This window comes from Montipora foliosa, chromosome 3 (assembly GCF_036669935.1).
Source record: "Montipora foliosa isolate CH-2021 chromosome 3, ASM3666993v2, whole genome shotgun sequence".
NCBI lineage: Eukaryota > Metazoa > Cnidaria > Anthozoa > Scleractinia > Acroporidae > Montipora > Montipora foliosa.
In genome coordinates, this window is record NC_090871.1 from 50,424,112 (window position 1) to 50,445,959 (window position 21,848).

At 40.2% G+C, this 21,848-nt stretch overlaps 5 pseudogenes; 4 read left to right on the forward strand and 1 right to left on the reverse strand.

Annotated features, from left to right (window-relative positions):
* LOC137996064 (uncharacterized) overlaps nucleotides 1–3,074 on the reverse strand; it is a 4,008-nt pseudogene extending 934 nt beyond the window's left edge.
* A 1,728-nt stretch (nucleotides 3,075–4,802) lies between these two features.
* Nucleotides 4,803–6,472, forward strand: LOC137994964 (adenosine receptor A2a-like; annotated as a pseudogene).
* Nucleotides 6,473–9,685: 3,213 nt separating this feature from the next.
* On the forward strand, nucleotides 9,686–10,255 carry LOC137996377 (uncharacterized; annotated as a pseudogene).
* Nucleotides 10,256–15,690: 5,435 nt separating this feature from the next.
* LOC137994965 (adenosine receptor A2a-like) lies at nucleotides 15,691–16,590 on the forward strand (annotated as a pseudogene).
* A 106-nt stretch (nucleotides 16,591–16,696) lies between these two features.
* Nucleotides 16,697–17,868, forward strand: LOC137996065 (melanocyte-stimulating hormone receptor-like; annotated as a pseudogene).
* Nucleotides 17,869–21,848: the final 3,980 nt, after the last annotated feature.

The window sequence follows — 21,848 nt, forward strand, 5'->3', positions numbered from 1 at the left end:
TAGTTTGAAAAACCGCGACCAGATGACTTCTCTAAAGTTAAATGTGTTTTCCACAAGCACCCTGGTCTCTGCAAGCCTGTTGGGGTGTCGAGCATGCTGATACATTTGTAGGGATGACACCTCTCGATTCACATTTTCATTCTGCAAGAAGATTTTACCAATAATAATATTTATCATAAGCATGTTAAGGATGATATTAAGCATGATTTTACCCCCTTACCCAATCAAGCACAGTCAATTCCACACGCATGTTGTATGTGTTATCCCCAAAATGGATTCTCTTGGGGACATAGATCAGCATAACAGTATGGAGGGTCTCTATCCAGAATGTTTCCCAACACTAAAAGTAATATAATGAATAATTATTATTCCAATAAAGTTAGAGAGTGTCCTAAAATGTCTCGGATCATGACTCATGATCAGTTACCCGCATGTAGTCAGTGGCATGTCGATAAATAGATGTTCCCATTATAGCTTTTTTGTGTGCTGCTATGGCCCTTGACTCAGTCAGTAGCTTCTTGCTCATGATGTAACCCTCTGATTTGCACCTTGACCCTTCATTACATTTATTATGGTTATCCTGTAGAAAAAAAAAACACAATGTATCTTTTTTTAACCAAGGAAAATTTCCCTGAATGCACAACTCCAATAAAGTGCATTGTTTTCAATTTTAACATCGATTGTTTTACCTGATAATGATCAACAACTGTTAACAGGGTTTCACGAAAGTCATCCTCATTTCCAGAACTGTTCTTCATACAAAAGTATATATGAGTCCTAGTGCTCTTCACTGAAGCAAAACAAAATTATAATCACACGAATAATCATTGTAAACATAATGTACTCTGGACACAGGGGTTTCACTAACTTTTGACACAGCCACTCACAATACCACAGTAAACTTTTACTGTAATCTCTGTAGACTACATCATGAAAAGTTGTAAACTAAATGACCAGGTAACCACAACCAAATCCAGTTTCATTGGATTTGGCCGGTAGCAACAAACCTTTGTCAGATAATTCTGAAAACCACTCGGTACCTTGATCTCTCAGTGGGCCAGAGGCTACTTTCTCCAAGGCCTTTGTAACTGATTTGGCACCTGAGATTGGTTAAACATATTTTCTTTTTAAGATACAAATGAAACGAAAGTTAGCCCTACATGAGTTGTAAATGGAAAAAAATAAACACAAAATGTAGTAGCTGTTATCAGGCAACATTTACCATGCCAAGAATCAAAGGAATTTAGTATCCTCTTAGAGACTATCCAAGTTTTCAGCTGCAGGAAAAAGTCATGAGCCACTTCTGAAATGTGAAATCTTGACAAAGGAAATTTGACAAGTCACCTTGATATCAATAATAAATTATTGTAAGATAATGACTACTGTGACTCTAATATACCTTGAGTTTCTATTAGAACAGTCAGCAATTCCTTCGTCATTGGCACCTCTCGACTAACTGCAGCAACATCAGAAGCCCTGCTCCAGTTCAACACTCCAACAACTTTTTTGGTACTTCAACATATGCAAAAACGCAATAAAATGAAAAGTGAATAACTAGAAGTCCAATCAACAAAAAAATAATTATTAAATCATAGATGTAGGTGGTAACATAAGCTTACGAGAAAGACAGAGCTGACACAGTGGTATGTGCTGCTGATCTGCTAGAATCATGTCTTGCATCAGTGATGACACACTAGAAGATGAACATCAATTTTTTCAAAGGAAATTATTCCAACCTGAATATGGATGCTTTTGCAAAGCCCATAATAAAAACAACCTTTCTCATTATAGTCATAACAAAGTGACCAAACTGCTGTGAGGAAGAGATAAGGAAAGACCTCCATAATTTCAGGAAGGTCAACATTTGTTACCTCGCCATTTGCATGATAGCCAGGTCTGTTCTTTGCTTCCTCTTGGGCACCAAGCATGGACTCACTGCAAACCTCCTTCACAACAGCCATGTACTGAAGTTTCTTCAACATTAAAAGTTTATAAACAATTTTGGGATACACACAAGTCAAGAATACTACAATCAGTACTGTTTGGTGCCAGGAAATATTGTGTAAGGCCAACCAATACAGTTGTTATCTCATCAGCAAGTGGGCTAACCTGTGTCAAACGTTTTGTCACCTTCAGAACCAATATTTGCTGCTTGGCAGAGACCGGAATACTGTGTTTCTGTCAACCCACAGGACAAAACCCCATGAATCATTCTACAACAGAAACCATTACCTTGAACATCAGTCTGAGACCTGTAGCAAAATAGAGACTCACTTTAATACAAGACACACTCGGTGTTTAAAAATAGTGAAACAAACAATATCACCATACCTCATATTCACGTAGTATTTTGGTATAGTTCCCCCCATGATTGGAGAAGACAATCACTTGATTGAATCACCACACAAACAAGACATATTCACAGACACTGCATGTCCTCGCCTTGTGAATGATAGAGTGTCTATATCAAAAAGCTTTCCACAAAAGCAGCACTTTGCTGAGAGCTTGGAAGTGAAAAAAGAAAACAGAGATCGAAGGGCTCCTTCACTGGCAAGGTAGATGGGGTCATCCCACGTTGGGAGGGTTGATATCTGGAATTTTTGTGATTGAACGGTTGGAGAAGAGGAGGATACGTTGAATGTATGGGGTAGTGGCACTAATGACTCAGATACTCGGCCATCAAAATCAAGGGACATTCGCGATCTTGGAGTGGAGGTTGCAATAGGTGTTGGACGCGACTGGGGACATTGTGCTGAACTTGGTGTGGAAGAGAGGTTTCCTGCTGGTGACCACTGATTCGACAGAAGAGAACTTACAACCGAGACCTCCTTTCACCTTTGCATTTTTTCTTCAAAAGCCAGCAGTAGAGCTTCGAGAAGATCGGCATTTTGCGTGCTTGCCGTTCCCTTGGAAAGATTTAGAGATGTTTTTGCCATCCCAATACGATCTTTTATCCCCAGAAGTCTGCTTTCCTGATTACGTGGTAATTGCACATTCAGTGAAAACTGGATGCCTCGATCGCTAGTGGAACGCCTCTTCTTACTCTGTACTTGAGAATTACCTGCCTCAGCCATCAAGTAATAAGAATAATAAAATTTACCTAAACGCTTACTGTGGTGTTGGGCAACGACGGCTACAAATGATGCGAAATAAACGCAAGACTGGTAGCATTCGTTGCACAACACCACCGCCATTGCGAAATGCTTCGCGTTGATCATGTTTCCTCAGTCACAAATTAGGCCTTTGGGCATATTCTCAAAGAATAGTCCACTGGCTTTGTTATACAGAAGCAGAAGGCTCAGAAAACCGAGGAAAGTTTAGGGGATTGGAACACTGGTGGACCTTGTCCAGCGCTTGTCCGGCGCGAGATTTGAAAACGAACAACTTCGCCAATCTCGCTATTTTAACATACAGAGCACTTTCAGTTTCAATTAAGGTAGGAAATCACATATAAAACAATAAATATAAATGAATTGGTTCTTTAATTCACTTATTTCACTTTTGGTAACATCGAATCCTTATTTCCAACCATATCGGTCCTTCTTCTATCGTGACCGTTGGTCGCCATTTTGATTAATTTGCTCACTTGATCTGTGATAGGAGGAGGAGCTTTTCCTTATATAGCGCGTCGTCGTGTTTAATGAATTACATATACTAGTTCTACAGTTTTCTTGTCAACGCATTTAGCAAAAACGCTATTATAGGCAGGACAATATTATACAATTATTATATTTACAATTACTAGTTGATGGAAATAACACATACAAACACATTAAACACACACAAAAAAAAAATAAAATAAAACAGGTAGCGATTAAAAAAATGACCACATATAATAGGAAGAGAATTCGCAAAATTAATAATAGAATAATATAATAATATATAAATAGTAATAATAATAGAATAATGATAATAGAATTCAATGTAACAATTACGTAACTAAGGCAGGGAAGAGAAAAGCTCAATAAGGCGGGGGAGTTAACGTAGTCATCTTCAGACTGCAAAAAGTCTTCAAGTAAACACTCCATCACTTTCCGATAATAAGTGGCTAAATACTTTTGTTGAGGGTGGAATTTAGTTCCAAAAGTTTAACACCAAGAGCATATTGCTGAGTACAATGTTTAAAGAACCATGCTCTACTTTCATGAATAAATCATATTCTATTGTAGGTACATACATTAAAGTATAATTAGACTTTACCTCTGCGTCGTCCTTTGACGGTCGCTCCGCGAGGAAACGGAAGAGCGCGTGGTTGTGTTTTATCAGCGGGTATAGTATGCCAGCAAAGCATCTTGGGTGTAGTGATCGATTTAATTTGGAAGGGAACTGATAATCGATTTGATGTAAACGATTTAATTTGTTCGATTTAGAAAGAAACTGATCTTTTTGGGAGGTATCTAATCAATTTAAATAGTATCTGATCGAATTAAACCGTCCGCTGCGAGAAGATGGCGGTCGATTAAGAAAAGGTTTGTTGGCTGAATTGGAACTATGGCGCTCATTTTGGATTGTTGACTCTCGATTTGACATGTTGAATTTTGACAGTTTTAACGCGCCATAGATCTAGCTACACAGCGCTGATTGGTTCATAAGTAACCCGCACGTGATTACCAGATGACAGCAAAGGGAAAGGAATATGTGGTTCGTTTCAGCAGCCACTCGTGGAGGGGGGGGGGGGGGGAAACCGTGATGAATCCCTAAGAGAGTCTGCGTGGGAGGCTATCTAGTCATTAGAGTAAGTAGAATCTAAAGTGGTTGATCTTCTGTTAAAAACAGGGAAGTTTTACGGGCGACTACTCTTTTAATAACATGAATGTCAAATTACTCCTCATTTTTGGCGCAAAATTTCAGCGTTAATTAATGACTTCACATGTGAAATTACAATGCTGCCATGGCAACTTTTCCTAAAGTGGCAAAATGGCATCTTATGAACGGAATATATTTGTCACCCATGATATTTAATAGCTAATTAAATGGTCTACTCACGAAATTAGGTAATAGTTTCACGCACGTTTTGTCCAAAAGCAAATAATTTCCCGAATCTTTATATTCCCTAATTTCACTTGCCACCATAATATATTTGATTATCCATACAAATTAAACAAAATTACAGGACGCAAAAATTAAGCTCGTTTAGGGAACATTCTAGCGAAAAACCGACAGCGACATTTATCTCTAGCCAAATAGGCGACAGGTGGGCTGGAAAATAAGCAACAAAGCGACATCAGAACCTCCCTTAGAGGGCCTCTTACATTGGAGTGCATTATTATTTCCGGAGAAAATGTCTCTTCTCGGCAAATATCCGTGTGATAACACTATAGCTCCAACGTATTTATCCTTTGCAACAACTTCCTGCACTGCGTTGATTATGGCCGTGGCCACAGTTGGAAACATCCTGGTGATTCTTGCAGTTTACCTGAATCCAAACAAAGACTTGAGATCGCCATTCAACTATTTCGTAGCCAATCTGAGTTTTGCTGATCTGGTTGTCGGTGTTGTCACTGCTCCTCTGGGCACAGCCTTTCACATCATGGAAGGACTCGGAATGGTAAACGATCGTTTTAAAGACTCGATGCATACTACTTACTTCATTTCTTGCACCGCTTCGCTTCTCAGCTTAACTGCCTTAGCACTGGATCGTTATGTAGCAATTACATACCCTCTCATCTACAGAACCAATCTAAGCCCAACCCGTGTATTGCTTGTATCGATGGTTCTCTGGATTATTTCAATTTTGCTCTCCTTGCTTTAGTACGTTGTTGGATACAACCGATATCGATTTATATTCGCTTCCACAGCTGTAGGTACAGCCTTTCTGGTGTTGATGTTCACAAACGCAAAAATTTTCAAGTATTTGCGATTTCAAGTCAAACAATGGGATGATTGGCACGACAGCTCATTAGAGAGCTTGGCGAAGAAACGAGCGATGGAGTGGGAAAAGAAAATAACAAAGACGCTTGTTATTGTCCTAGTGCTATTCTTGTCTTGTTATTTGCCGTCGAGTGTTTGCATTTATTTCATAAACTTCTGTACCGACTGCAATTGCGAGTTCATCCACTGGGTAAGGGATTTCCAGTTTGTGTTGGTTATGGCAAATTCGGCAGTGAATCCCTTTGTCTATGCTTGGAGACTTCAAAATTTCCGAAAGTCTTTTAAGAGTATCTTAACATGTCGAGCATGCGCAAGGCGGGCGAGGCCCATTTCTCTTAAAATTCAGTCGTTGATGGCGATACAACATGTACAACAAGAGGACATCCGGAATAACCAAGTAGAAATTAGTTTAGAAGAAAAATGGTGACCTATGAAGACAATATTCTTGGCTAAATGTGAACTGGCAAAAACATCGGGTCCTGGTCATCTCAGAACGAAGATAATTAGTTTGCATGAATAAGTAAAGTAAAGCTGTGATCCTTGCAGTTATGGACGCAAATTTAGCAATTGCGTAGAGAAACCTCAAAAATTCAGGACTTCAACGGAGTTTGAACCCTTGACCTCGCGATACGGGTGCTACGCTCTAACCAACTGAGCTTTGAAGCCACTGACGTTGGGAGCTTGTCACTTGTGTCTACCAACGCCAATGGCTTCACAGCTCAGTTGGTTAGAGCGTTGCACCGTTATCGCGAGGTCACGGGTTTAAACCCCGTTGAAATCCTGAACTTTTTAGGGTACTCTACGCAATTCAATACGGTGGAACCCCGCTTTACGGACACCCGTATGTAGCGGACAGTTTAGTATATCGCGACGAAAAGATCACATATTTTTTTCCAAAATTTACCCGCTTATTACGGACACCGGTTAATTTTGACAACGGACAATTTTCTGTGTCCCGAGTCACAGACTTTCGTATATCGTCAACCCCGCTTTACGGACACTGGTTATGTACGCACGGCCTATTTTTAGTGTCCCAATTATGTGGTAATCGTAGGCATTGTACCCTGTTCAAATAATGACAGATTTCTACGGGTTAGTAAGCTTTTTTTTTACAAACAAAACAGAAGCAAAATAGCGTGACATGTTTGATTTTGATCAGTTTGTCTTTCTTCCGGTGTTTGACCCTTGTACCTTTGCCTTTCAATAAAAATTTCTGCATTCTATTATAGTTTCACTTCCTTCGCTTTTTGCTGCAGTCATTGCTCGTAGTCTTCTTCCTCTTTGGCGGCCTTGTCGCGTACAGTTAAAGTTAAAAGATTAAACAACGTACCTTTTTAGGCGAAATGTCTGCTGTAGGTTTTACCTATTTATTTATTGTTTTTTTTTTTTTGTTTTTTGTTTTTTTTTTGTTTTTTAATCGTTAAAACATGTGTTCGGGACATTTTTTTTCCTGAAAGCTTGCTTAACACAGTCGCCTGGATAATACGGACAAGATGGCGCGTCCCCTTGGGGTCCCGTATTTAACCGGTATATGATTCATTTCATACATTTTTTCGTCCATTAGTGAATAAGTCAGTTGTAAATGTTGGTGATAAATGCGTTAAAGACAGTCACAAGACAGATTGCTACAATCCTGTTCAAAATTGTTGGGACAATTCACGCTTATCCCCCTCCCTCCATTACAATGTTGATTTTTCAAGGTCTCCAAAATCAAGTTCCGTTCATCGATCGCTGGCATGTTTCAACATTGTCAGGGGGAAAGGGGGGAGCCAAAAAGGCAGCGAAAGAAGAGCACACGTTGCTCATATAACGATGGAGGCATATACAGTAAATTCTCTACTTTTTGCCCAAAATTTGACAAGTGTCCCGAAGTGTTTTGAGCCGGATTGTAGATTTGATGATCGAACGACTTGAAATGTCAAGGCTTCTCATAGGAGAAGCAAAATATTATTATGAATGCAAATATTGTCATTGTATGTAGCTTAATATCGGAATAACACAGAAATGAGTTGATACATGTATCATTTATAAATTGACCTCCGTAAAAGAAATTCGAAAGGTGACGTTTCGAGCGTTAGCCCTTCGTCAGTGTCGGGAGGCCAAACACTCGTCAGTGACGAAAAAAAAAAGGAAATTCAAGTGTCTAGTCTTCTAGCGCAGCATGGAGCACTAATTAGGGACACTGTAAACTGAAATTACAAATTAACAAATTGACTCAGATCAAATCAAATGTTGTTTTTGAGACGAGGGGTAAACCGGAGTACCGAGAGAAAAACTTCTCGGTACGGAGTGGAGAACCAGCAAATTCAACCCACATATGACGCTGAGTCTTGGATTCGAACCCTGGCTACATTCGTGGGAGTCGAGTGTGCACACCACTGCGTTATCCTTGCACCGCCCAACAGAGGGCTCAAAGGTCACCTTTCGATATTCTTTTAAGGTGGTTAATTCACCATATCAACTCAGTCGATGTATAAACCTTGAGTTGCAGCACCGATGCAGCACCACAGATTCTTTAGAAAATTACACCTCTCTAACAATTTGTGATAAACCAAGTTAACGATTAAAATGAATAACAAAGAGTTTAATTTGATTGACGTTTTTTATGTGTTGTTGCTTTTCAATCGACCGTAAAGCCCTGGTCAAACGGACTCGCAAGTAGTCGCAAGTAGCCACAAGTTGAACTTGCGTAAAGGCTTGCGTTGGGTGACCAAACGGACGCGCAAGTTCCCTCGCAAGTACACGCAAGTCGCAAGAAAAAAAAAAGAAAAAAAGAAAAAACCTTTCTTTTTAGTCTCATTGGTCAACCAACTTGCGTTGACTTGGGTTTGGTCGCCAAACGGTGAAAAACTTGCGTCGACTTGCGGGAAAATTTGATCTCGACCAAAGTGAGCGCAAGTCATCGCAAGTCAACATACGTGCTCGCAAGGCCTGGCCAAACGGAGTCGCAAGTAGACCCAAGTTGTGAACTTGCGTCTATTGCGACTCCGTTTCAACAGGGCTTAAAATTGCATCTGAAGAGCGAAATCGAAAACCCTCCGTTCTATTGCTGTTAAGCTCACCATATTTCAAGAATTTCTGGTGTTTTAAGACAAAAGACGCACAGCGATGCGCAGTACCCAGAGTTGACAGAATAGAATTGGTCGCAAAGTGCTTGAATTTCCGCCGGTAAGGTAAATCCAACCCCAAATTGCAATCAACACTTATCTCCCCGGTTAGAAGAGAGAGCCTGGGAACAAGGCTGTGTAGTGTGTATTTTAGATGTTCAGCGGTTAATTTTTGAGAACGTCGATAGAATTCACCCAAAGAAATTGTAATTATTTGGCTCGAAAATATCACCTGACTTGTGCGTTTTCAATGGATGACTAAATGAACTAAAACCCTTCGTACTACCGGATGTGAAGTGACCGCTTCCGCTTGATTAGACTGTAAAGCCATGCAAAATAGAGTGTTTTCAAGTGAAGTCACGGCGGCCATATTGGTAAAACTAGAGACCTTAAGTAACCACTGGAGGCGGCCGGGAAGAGGCGGCGAGGGCCGCGATGGAATGGGTCGAGGCCGCCACCTTTTCGTGCAAAATTAGAAAGTTAATCTGCGAAGCGGCCGCTGTTCTGTTTTGGTTGTTTTTTTCAATAGCTCAGTTTATCTTTTAGTTACATTGATGGTAGCCTTTCGAGAAACCCGAGACCTTTTAGCTGTAGCATGCTTGGACGATATTATAGATGAGGATGAGTTTATTTTGTTGTATGATTTGAACTCCTCCAAAAATCTCGACTTTCCTTACGACGATTACGGAAGATTCGACTTTGAGGAGATGGACGATTCAGAGTGTTTAGCTGAATTTCGAGTGAAGAACCGCGACATTCCTGCTCTAGCTGCTGCCTTGCAAATACCAGATGAATTTGTTTGTCCACAACAATCAGTCGCCGATGGCCAAGAACGGCTTTGAATGTTGGTACGACGACTTGCTTATCCTTCTAGGTACTCGGATATGATAGCGCACTTTGGACGACCGATTCCTGTCCTTAGTATGGTAACAAATACAGTATTAGAGTACATTTATAACACCCACAGTCAAAGGATACTACAGTACAACCAAACCATTCTGCAGCTAGCACAGCTTCAGAATTATGCTGATGCTGTCTCATTAAAGGGGGCAGCGTTGAACAATTGCTTCAGCTTCATCGACGGGACAGTTACACTGATCTGTAGACCCGGGGAGTATCAACGCACTGTTTACAATGGGCATAGGCGTGTTCAGGCTATAAAGTTTCAGTCCATTGCCCTTCCCAATGGACTCATTGCAAACATGTATCGGCCAGTTAGTAAGTCAATCAGAAAATGAATTAGTAGGAAAGAAATAAATCAACTTCCTCATACCCCTTCCCCGGCCATTCCTGACAAGCACACCGAAATATCACAACAGCACGATACAGTTGAACATCGATCACAAGATTTTCTCATGCCTTGTATCGATAGAAAGTAAGTTTCATTACTAAAAATATTCTCCATGAAATTAACACATGCCATGGCCCTTAAAGTGGTACTACGATCAAAAAATTATTTCCTTTGTTTCTTCAGATTTTGAAAGCGTTTTCGCTTAACACCTCACTGGCAAAATTTTGAGCTTTGAGTTTTATCCAAAAGCTATTTATTTTGAGTTCAAAGTTTGAATTTCACGCTCCGCCATTTCTCAAGTTCACAACTGACCGATTGGACTTCAGAGGGTTGGATCTAGAGAAAATGACGTCATTTACTCACTAGCTTAAAATTTTAGCGTGTAAAGGCATTTTATTATGGTTTAAAAGTCTGAAAGCCCGAAATTCCCGTGCTGCATATTAACTCAGCCGCGTACACACGCATTGCATTCTTAAACTAGCGAGTCTGTGACGTCATTTTCTCCTCGACCCAGCTCTCTCAATGCAAGATTTTAAAGTTTGTAATGGCAGACCAATAAATAAGAAATTTTCAGGTAAAAAAAACAGGTGTCTTTTTTAAAATCAGAGCTTAAAACTTGGATCAGTTAGTGTTTAGTTAACATAGTTTTGAAATCCAAAGGAAAAAAGGAATTGATTTTTGGGTCGTAGTACCACTTAAACCTCGAACAAGGAATCTAGTTTTGTCTTTCCTTGGCTCAAAAGTATGAATTTATAAATAAACTGTTATAATGAAATGTCCTTATTTTTAGAGGGTGCACGACATGATTCAGGGATGCTTGCAGCGTCCAGACTACTACCTCTCTTGGATCGTCATGCTGTGTCACCAGTAGGCCTGCCTATGTGCATTTATGGCGAACCCGCCTATCCAATCAGAGCCAACCTGATTTCCCTGTACAGAAATGTAATGCTGACTCCCCAGATAGAGGCCTTCCGTACTTGAATGAGCCAAGTCCGAGAAGCTGTAGAGTGGCTTTTCAATGATGCTGCGAAAGCTTTTAAGTTTATAGATTTCAAAAGAAATTTGAAGATAGGGTTGAGTTGTGTCGGCAAAATGTATCTGGTTTGAGCACAGGAGACCCAAGCTCACGATGCGAGTAGTTATTATCCTTATAATCTTTCTGCGAACGTTCAGCGAGTGAAACATGACATGTTTGCCGCCGACATCTACTACTACATAACGACCGAGTTTGATTACGCGAAACGTGACCCTCGCCATGCAGCATATGGAGGTGTTGTGTTACAGCGCTTTGAATTTTTGAAAGTTTGTATGGGAAAAACGGTAATCGGCATTTAAGCCTAAATTTTGATATTTTTGCAATAAAAATGACTCACACCGAAGGTACCGAACGAACATACTTTCCACAATAAACACTAATGTTTTTAGGGATATAACCCATTTTTCCCAATTTTTTTTCCCGTAACAACCCAACAAACCAGGGCAGAGAACATGCTTTTTGGATAGCTCTTTTCGAGCTATTCAAAAAGCATGTTACACAACATTCCATCTTCGAGTCTTCTGTATTCCGCGATGGGGCTATCTATATACCCTTCATCGCCTGGGTATACCAATATTTTTACAGCCTTAAAAGAGCCATAACTTCAGAAAACGGCAGATCACTGGAGTGCTTGACGATTAAAGCAAAAGACGGCGCTTTTTTGCATTATGGAAACGGCACAGAATCCTTGCTGTTGACTGGTGACTTCACCTAGCAGAAATACCCAGCATCAAAAAAGAAGGCAGTTCACTCCTTCATAGTAACATTATTAAACGCCCAAGAGGTATGCCTTTTTTTTTTTCTTTTTTTTTCCTTTTTTTATTTTTCTTTCTCCTTTCACTAGGCTCGTTTAATTACGTTCCAGCCTCCACCTCAAAACGCAATTCACGGCGGAGGATGATGGCTGCTTTGATTCCTCTACTACAACTACCTGTCGCACTTGCAAGTGTGGCTTCTAATAATCATCACTTAAATTACACCGCTTCATCTTCACTCGGTACTACGCAATTTTATACACAAAGCTTCAAGGGGTTATAAATTTTTATAAGGGAATGTGTGGACATCAGTCGCCCAATAGTCATTACGGTCGTGTGTTTTTGTTTTCACATGACGGTTTGTCCAAATGTGTGATGTGATTAGCTGAACGCATTCAGGCGAATCACGCGGGAAAGCCTACGTCTTGCGTGACACGACAAAAATAGCCTTCGAGGAGACTACAAGTAATGATGAAGTTGGGGTGTAGAACAAATGTTCTTGTTGGCCCTTTACTTATGTGCATTTTGAACATATCTGTTACACTTCTTATGCCAATTTTCTTTTGTTTGAAGTATCAGATGTTAATATAAACCAGGAAAGGGAAACCGTGCCAGAAGTAACGCTAAACACTTGACATTTCACATAAAACGTTGCTTGGGCTTCACAAGTTCTCGAAATTGTTCAAGGCTTACATGAGGCCTTCCAAGGGTTTTTGGCGACAAGCGACATCTCTCCAAAATTGCAAAAAAAATGTACCGACAATCTTGTTCTAGAACACCGACAGCCGACAGAACCTAACGGGAAAAAAAAGCGAGAATTTGCGACAGCGACAATCTATTTTTAATTTAGACAAAGTGACATCTTTTCTCTTTTTTTGTCTTAATCATCTTAAACAAACCAATAATGATTCAACACTTGACACACTTGTCATGCAGTGAACGTCTTATGTCTCTTCTTACCTTTCGTGGTACAAAAGTCGACACGTAGTCACGTCAGTCACACGCTTGTCACGATCGTGTCGCTTGTGTGCCATGGTCGTTTGTGTCAGAGTTCGATTCTCTGTAACTCGGTGACTTTTATTGGGTCTGTACGGCTTTTCTGGCGCTTTTTGTTAAGGTGGAGTACGTGAAATGGGGAAACTGAAAAAAAAAATCGCACAGCAAGTGCACTACGTACGATTGGTGCAATGTTGCTTCAGACATTAAACTTAAAAACAAAATAATATTGCAATGCTGGTTGTACGGCTGTGAGAACATATATTTTTGATTTACCAAATCATTTAACTCCCTGAATAAGTCAGGCCGTGCCTGACGCCATATTGGTAAATCAAAACAACATATATCCTCACAGCCGTACAACTAGCCTTGCAGCATTATTTTGTTTTCAATCAACAAATTATTTGCTGGTTAGACCTCCCAAGATCCGGCGCTTCCACTTTGTTCAGCTGGCCCTTGCATGAAAAAAATATCAAACTTAAGTCGCACTAGACTGCGAGAAGTCCCTTCATAAATCAGTCTGAGGCCGTCGTGTTTCGGCAGCCTTTTCCAAGGGTAAAGGGTAACAGGTAAAGGGTAAAGGGTTAGTATTTATCTTACAAAATTTATCATTTTAATTTCTTTAATTTTCAACAACCTGACCCGTGACTCAAGAATTACCACAAGCGATATTACCCTGTTGCTCTCATTTCGTCTTCGTTTTTCAAGTTCCTTGAAAGTTATCACAAAACTCACATCTAGTGGGAGGTGACAACAATTTACTTACAGTTACTACGACTCGGTAATCCGGCTAAAGAACAACGCAAGTTATGAAGTAAAGTCAAAGCGGTTTCTGTTTGAGTCTCCTATAAGTGCTGAAACACAGCCAATTTACAAGGTCACTCAGAAATCACGAAGCAAATTAATGCATCGAGCGATGAACGACAGTTTTTATTGCACACTAGCGTGAGATTTCAGTAGGCAGTCACCAAGCTGTACAAATCTTAGTCAATTCCAAATTCACTTTAGATACTTGAGTAAAAACCTCTGTCCATCTCACTTTGTCAAAAAAGGTTTTCAAAGAACACAACATAGTCTATAACACAGATACAGTGGACCAGTCAGAAATCATTGCTTTCACTTCATCCCCTGTTCTCTCTGAAAAGTTTTCCCTACACAGAAAAATTAATTATGAGCGCCAGATATTATTCGAGAAATAAATGTCATTTCATGTGATTTCATTTTACTCACTTACCCCAAGAATAAACAAAGGGCATGTTCTACTGAGAAACTTGGGGATGCGTTCGTTTGGAAATCCGTTTTCAAAATCGCGATCCTTGTGATTTTCATTGGAACGCAAAATCCTAAAACGGAATTATTTGCGGATTTTATTAACTAATTGCACTCATTCTCGAGATTTCATTAGCAAACCATTTTTGGATTTTGTGTTCAATTGCAATGCTGAAAGATCCGAGTCTTAATTTCTACATGCAAATTTTCGTAGAAAACGCATCCACAAAGTACAAGCGAGACAGAAAATATCAGTTTGCCGTTTTTGCCCCATTCGTGGGATTTAGTCTGCTATGCTCACCTACATAGGACTCCAATAAAAGATTAACCATGAACACAGCAATTTCTTGTACCATGCAATCGAGTTCTCGCCATTTCAACAGGGTGTAATAGGAATTAATGGCGGCGCCAGGCACTTCAGCAAAAAGGTTGGTTCAAAATGTTACCCTTTACCATTTACCCGTTACCCGTTACCCGTTACCCTTGGAAAAGCACTGCCGGTGGTGTTTGTACCCTTTACCCTTGGAAAAGCACTGCTGTTGTTTTTTGTGACGCAAACAAATAAAATAAGATGACTCGTTGCTGTAACCGACGCGTTCAGAATCAACAAACCTGCTAACCTGATTAGTGAAAATGATATGACAGATGGTTCCGCCTTTTTCATTGCTAATGTAAATGAACACTCAAATAACTACAATAACGGCGAAGGAATGTTTATGTGCATGTCAAGTTCGATCAACTTTTCGGAAAGGAAACCGCTCAAAAACTACTGTATTTACTTTTAAGCAGGAAAGCAGGAGCCCATGAGTAGGAGCTTGCCTCTCTCATGGGAGATCTACACAGCGCTGATTGGTTCATAAGTAACCCGCACGTGATTTCCAGATGACAGTTTCCTAACAAAGGGAAAGGAATATGTGGTTCGTTTCTGCAGCCACTCGTGGGGAAGGAAAGCGTGATGAATCCCTAAGAGAGTCTGCGTGGGAGGCTATCTAGTCATTTGAGTTATTAGAATCTAAAGTGGTTGATCTTCTGTTAAAAACAAGGAAGTTTTACGGGCGGTTACTCTTTTAATAACATGGATGTCAAATTACTCCTTATTTTTGGCGCAAAATTTCAGCGTTAATTAATGACTTCACATGTGAAATTACAATGCTGCCATGGTAACTTTTCCTACAGTGGCAAAATGGCATCTTATGAACGTAATATATTTGTCACCCATGATATTTAATAGCTAATCAAATGGTCTACTCACGAAATTAGGTAATAATTTCACGCGCGTTTTGTCCAAAAGCAAATAATTTCCCGAACTTTATATTCCCTAATTTCACTTGTCACCATTTGATTATCGATACAAATTAAAAGAAAATGTCTCTTCTCGGCAAATATCCGTGTGATAACACGACAGCTCCAACGTATGTATCCTTTGCAACAACTTCCTGCACAACGTTGATTACGGCCGTGGCTACAGTTGGAAACATCCTGGTGATTCTTGCAGTTCACCTAAACCCAAACAAAGACTTGAGATCGCCGTTCAACTATTTCGTAGCCAATCTGAGTTTTGCTGATCTCATGGTTGGTGTAGTCACTGCTCCTCTGGCCATAGACTTTTACATCATGGAAGGACTCGGAATGGTAAACGATCGTCTTAAAGACCCAATGCGTACTACTTACTTCATTTCTTGCACCGCTTCGCTTCTCAGCTTAACCGCCTTAGCACTGGAGCGTTATGTAGCAATTACATATCCTCTCATCTACAGAACCAAGCTAAACCCAACCCGTGCATTGCTTGTATCGATGGTTGTGTTTTGCTCTCTTTGCTTTACTACGTTGTTGGATACAACCGATATCGATTTATATTCGCTTCCACAGCTGTAGGTACAGCCTTTCTGGTGTTGATGTTCACAAACGCAAAAATTTTCAAGTATTTGCGATTTCAAGTCAAACAATGGGATGATTTGCACGACAGCTCATTAGAGAGCTTGGCGAAGAAACGAGCGATGGAGCGGGAAAAGAAAATAACAAAGACGCTCGTTATTGTCCTAATGCTATTCTTATCTTGTTATTTGCCGTCGTGTGTTTGCATTTATATCATAAACTTCTGTACCGACTGCAATTGTGAGTTCATCCACTGGGTGAGGGATATCCAGTTTGTGTTGGTCATGGCAAATTCGGGAGTGAATCCCTTTGTCTATGCCTGGAGACTTTCAAAACTTCCGAAAGTCTTTTAAGAGTATCTTAACGTGTCGAGCATGCTCAAGACGGTGAGGCCCATTTCTCTTAAAATTCAGTAGTCAATGGCGATACAACAGATACAACAAGAGGACATCAGAATAACCTAGTAGAAATTAGTTTAGAAGAAAATAAGTGACCTATGAAAACAATATTCTTGGCTAAATGTGAACTGGCAAAAACATCCGGTCGAGGTCGTCTCAGAAGGAAGATAATTAGTTTGCATGAATAAGTAAAGTAAAGATGTGATCCTTGCAGTTATGGACGCAAATTTAGCAATTGCGTAGAGAAGCCTGAAAAATTCAGGATTTCAACGGAGTTTCAACCCTTGACCTCGCGATACCGGTGCTACGCTCTAACCAACTGAGCTTTGAAGCCACTGACGTCGGGAGCTTGTCACTTGTGTCTACCAACGCCAGTGGCTTCATAGCTCAGTTGGTTAGAGAGTTTCACCGTTATCGCGAGGTCACGGGTTTAAACCCCGATGAAATTCTGAAATTTTTAGGGTACTAAAATCGCGTGCCAAAACTGCGAGGATCATAGCTTTACTTGATCTCATATTCGCAGTTCAGTAAGGTGGAACCCTTCTCTACGGGACACCCGTATATAGCGGACAGTTTAGTATGTCCCGGCCAAAGCGACCTTTTTTTTTTCCTAAAATTTACCCGCTTATTACGGACACCGGTTAATACTGACAACGGACAATTGTCTGTGTCCCGAGTCCACTTATGTCCAGAAATGCACACGATGACAAAAATGGCAGATTTGGCGAAAGAGCTGCACGGTTGACACATTGATTACATACCCTCTCATCTACAGAACCAAGCTAAACCCAACCCGGGCATTCCTAGTACCGGTGGTAGTGTGGATTTTATCGATTTTGATATCCATGCTTTACTTCGTTGTTGGATACAACCGACATCGATTCATATTCGCTACCACAGCCGTAGGTACAACCTTTCTGGTGTTGATGTTCACAAACGCAAAAATTTTCAAGTATTTGCGATTTCAAGCCAAACAATGGGATGATTTTCACGACAGTTCCAAAAATGGCTTGGTGAAGAAACGAGCGATGGAGTGGGAAAAGAAAGTAACAAAGACCCTCGTTATTCTTATAGTGCTATTCTTATCTTGTTATTTGCTGTCGTGTGTTTGCATTTATATCATAAACTTCTGTACTGATTGCAATTGCGAGTTCATCATATCCAGTTTGTGTTGGTCATGGCAAAATCGGGAGTGAATCCCTTTGTCTATGCTTGGAGACTTCAAAACTTCCGGAAGTCTTTTAAGAGTATCTTAAGATGTCGAGCATGACCAGGGTGGGTAAGGTCCATTAATTTCCGCTAAAATTCAGTCATCGATGGCAATTACAGATGCAACAAGAGGACATGGACAGATAATAACTAGATAAAAATTAGTTTAGAGGAAAATAAGTGACCTTTGCGTAAAGTATCCTTGACTAAATGTGAACCGGCAAAAAACATCAGGTTATGGTCGTCTCAGAAGGAAGATCATATTAGTTTGCATGAATAAGTAAGTTGTAAATGTTGCTGATAAATGCATTTAAGACATTTACAAGATATATAGGTGGCTACATTTGACGATCGAACGACTTGTCAAGGCTTCTCATAAGAGAAACAAAATATTATTATGAATGCGAATATTGTCATTGTATTTGTAGCTTTATATCGTAATACCACATAAATGAGTTGACACATGTATCATCGACCTCCGTAAAAGAAATTCGAAAGCTGAACTTTCGAGCTTTAGCGCTTCGTTAGTGTCGGAAGGGCAAACACTCGTCAGTGACAAAAGGAAAGAAACTTTATTAAGTGTCTAGTCTTCTAGCGCGGCGTGGAGCACTAATTGGGAACCCAGTAAGCTGAGTAAAACTCACTACGGAGTGGAGAGCCAACAAACTCAACCCACATATGACGCCGAGTCTGGGAATCGAACCTTAATTGGCTAGTGGTGGGAAGCGAGTGTGCACACACTGCTTCATCCCTGCACCCCCAACAAAAGGCTGTAACGCTCCGAACCTTACCCTTTCGATAATTTTTTACTGTGGTTAATTAACCATATCAACTCAGTCGATGCATAAAAACCCTTTGTAGCACCACCGACGCAGTATCAGTTCCTTTTTTTGTCCTTTTTTTTTACTTTTCAATCGACCGTAAAACGGTCATCGAAAACCCTCTGTTCTATTGTTGTTAAGCTCACCATGTTTCAAGAATTGCTAATGAACTATTTTTTAAAGACTACAATATATAAATTTTACACATTTCCCCTCATACGCATGGTGATTATACTATCAATTGGCTGCTTGCGGGTTTAATAAGGCCTTATATATCGTGATATCACACATTGTCTTGACCTGAACTATCCACGCAGGGTAGACATGCATCGTTTACAACGAAAAAAATTCGGTTTGGTACACCCTTAGATCCTCCAATCCCTTTCAAAAGCATCGAGTTCAGGGTGCAGAACAATTTCACCGATATTGCGGATAAAGAATTAGACAGACAGATACAGCAGACCCTTGATTTAACGCCCTATAGTGGGGAAACCTATGTTAGAAGTAGTCTCAAAGGTAGGGGTATAAATGTTCAACAGTTCAGAATCAGAGAAAGCTTGAAGAGGATAGACGGTATAGGCAGAGCCGTGAGACGTCGGTATGCGATCTGTCGAAGAGCCTATAATGTTACTGGTCCAAATCATCTTTGGCACATCGATCCAAACCATAAACTAATCTCATGGAGATTAGTCAACCATGGAGGCATCGATGGCTTCTGCAGAGCCATAGTATACACTTTATTTCGCCTCACATACACGGGTTTTTTTTTGAAAAGGCGATGTAAAATAACCCCAGTAATCCCTTCCTGACCTGGTGCAAGCGTTGGCTTAACAAGCTTATTATGGACTGACATAAGGATTTCTATGTCCACAAGGTGAGGTATGGTTTCCCCAAACGCCTCCATGATGGTGGTCTCAGCTTGTACTTCGTTCATGGCTTTATAAAACTGGCATACATTGAGAACATGTCTGCGCTCTGTCAATGCGACTCTTCTACCGTGTCGCGGCACAGCATTGACTGATGGGCCATGTAATAAGATTAAATTGCACAGGAATGCAGTGTTTTTCTTCGGTTTCGGTTTCGGCCTTGACTTATTTGTCCTGCCGGGAAGTACCAAGTCGTTTATTTTCATGTTTGCAATTCTTCTAAAATGCGTGGAACTTGCAGAACTTAAATTTGGATTGATGCTCGAGCTTGGATTACCTTGTCTACCTTGCGAGCGTCGAAAAACACGGGACACTTCAGCACTAACATTCGATTGATTTGGCTGAGACATTTGTTCCGTTAATTCTCGAAGTTCCCCAAGAAGATGACGGAGTTGCTGTTCTGATTGCTGCGCCATTTTGACACGGCGACAGGAGAGATACTCTCCGCTGACTGCTTAGGCCTTCCGGCTCAGAAAAAAAAAAAAACTAATCGATATTCTCGAATGGTGATTTTTTTTTCTCAGACAACTACTATACAGTTACTATAAATCTCGTATGGCAGTTTTTCGTTTTCGATTGGTAATTATGATCTCGCATGACAGTTTTTCATTCTCGTATAGTAATTTCGATTTCTCAAACAGTGATTTTCCAATCTCCCGTAGTGATTTTCCAATTTCACATAGTGATTTCTCAATCTCACACATTGATTACTGAAACTCGATAGGTGATTTTTGAACTAATACCACTTTTGTCATGTTTGGCTTGCCATAGTTAACAATTGCAAAGCAAACTCACACATAGCTGAGCAAACAGACGAAAATCAGGATATTTAGAATATGTATACGGAGCGGCATGGATGGTGCGCTGGTGAGAACACTCACGTCCCACCATTCACTACTTACACAATCTCATAATACACCTCTATTAGCCCCCAAAACTTTTCCATAACCGTTGTTTGCAATTTCTCCTTGGACATGAAAATGTCCCAAGGGAAGTCGAAAACAATCCTTATGCAGATCTTTTTTCCCTTTTTGTTTTTGTTTTTTATTGGGGGGGAGGGGGGAGGGGGAAAGGGGGTTAAAATGGTGTATTCTGGGATTTGTGCAAGTAGTGAATCGTGACCCGGGTCCGATTCCCAGAAGTGGGTTTCTTGGCTCCCTACTCTGCTCCGAGAGACTTTTCCCCCTGGTGCTCCTGTTTTCCCCTCCTCCTTATGCTTTCGTTTCTAGATCGCGCCGAAACAATAAAATAATTCAGCTCCTAGAGACGGTTTTCTCAGAACTCACAAGTCTGCAATGGCTGTAAGTCTATTGTACCAAAACATTCCATTATTTGTTTATAATACTTTTAGCAAAATTTTCTTTACCACTCTCAGTAGTTAGTGGACTCCTTTGAAGACAATTGGGATTCATTGTATCCCTGGATCTTATCGAATTCCAATTAAGAAATACCGTGGTCGGCGAACGCTGTGATTTAAAATGGAATATAAGCCCAATTGCAACACATATGAAACAAACAAACACACAATCTACGTTTTAAAAAGAGTCTATTTGAATTGATTTGATATAAAAACAATTTCCCTCATTAGCGCCTCAGAGCTAAATACATGTACACTGAGTCAAAACTAGAATAAAGTTCATCATTACGGATCCGAAAAAAGTGTTGTACGGTGTGTTGTCTAGATTAGTCGCCTTAACTTCGATTCTGTTTGCGCTGCTAAGTTTCAGTGCAATAATATTCACAGCTGAAAGTTTAAGCGATATTGCTTGGAGTTCGAAATACCAGGTGTTATCTACCTTCTTTAGCAACAAACGACTTGCATCCCTTGACGGTTGTGCAAATGCTTGTCCAATTTTTTTTTTTTTTTGGTTAATTAAATTTGAGCATTTATTTGTTTAACAATTCACCAACCATTATAAAACTAATAGGATGGCAGGATCGTAGTTAGGGGAAACTCAATATTTCCTTTCTAAGACTACCCTCAACGCGCATGAAAAATCAAATCAAAATTGTGCGCAAGTAACAAACTAACTGTGATATCTTGGAAAGCCATTTGCCTTTAGAATTTTTTTTCCTACGGGGAAAAAAAGGCGGGAGTTCTTGAAACCGTATATTTCGGGGATGATTCACCTGCCACGATTGCATCATAGTAGAGGGTCTCCCCTTTACAGTGTGTGAACTGTCTTTCATTTCATTAATGTTACTTAAATTTCTTAAGTAAATGTGTTACGTGTGTAAACAGCAGTCCTTCCGTTACTCTAATAAAAAAAAGCTGCCTGTAAGTTGCTCTGCTC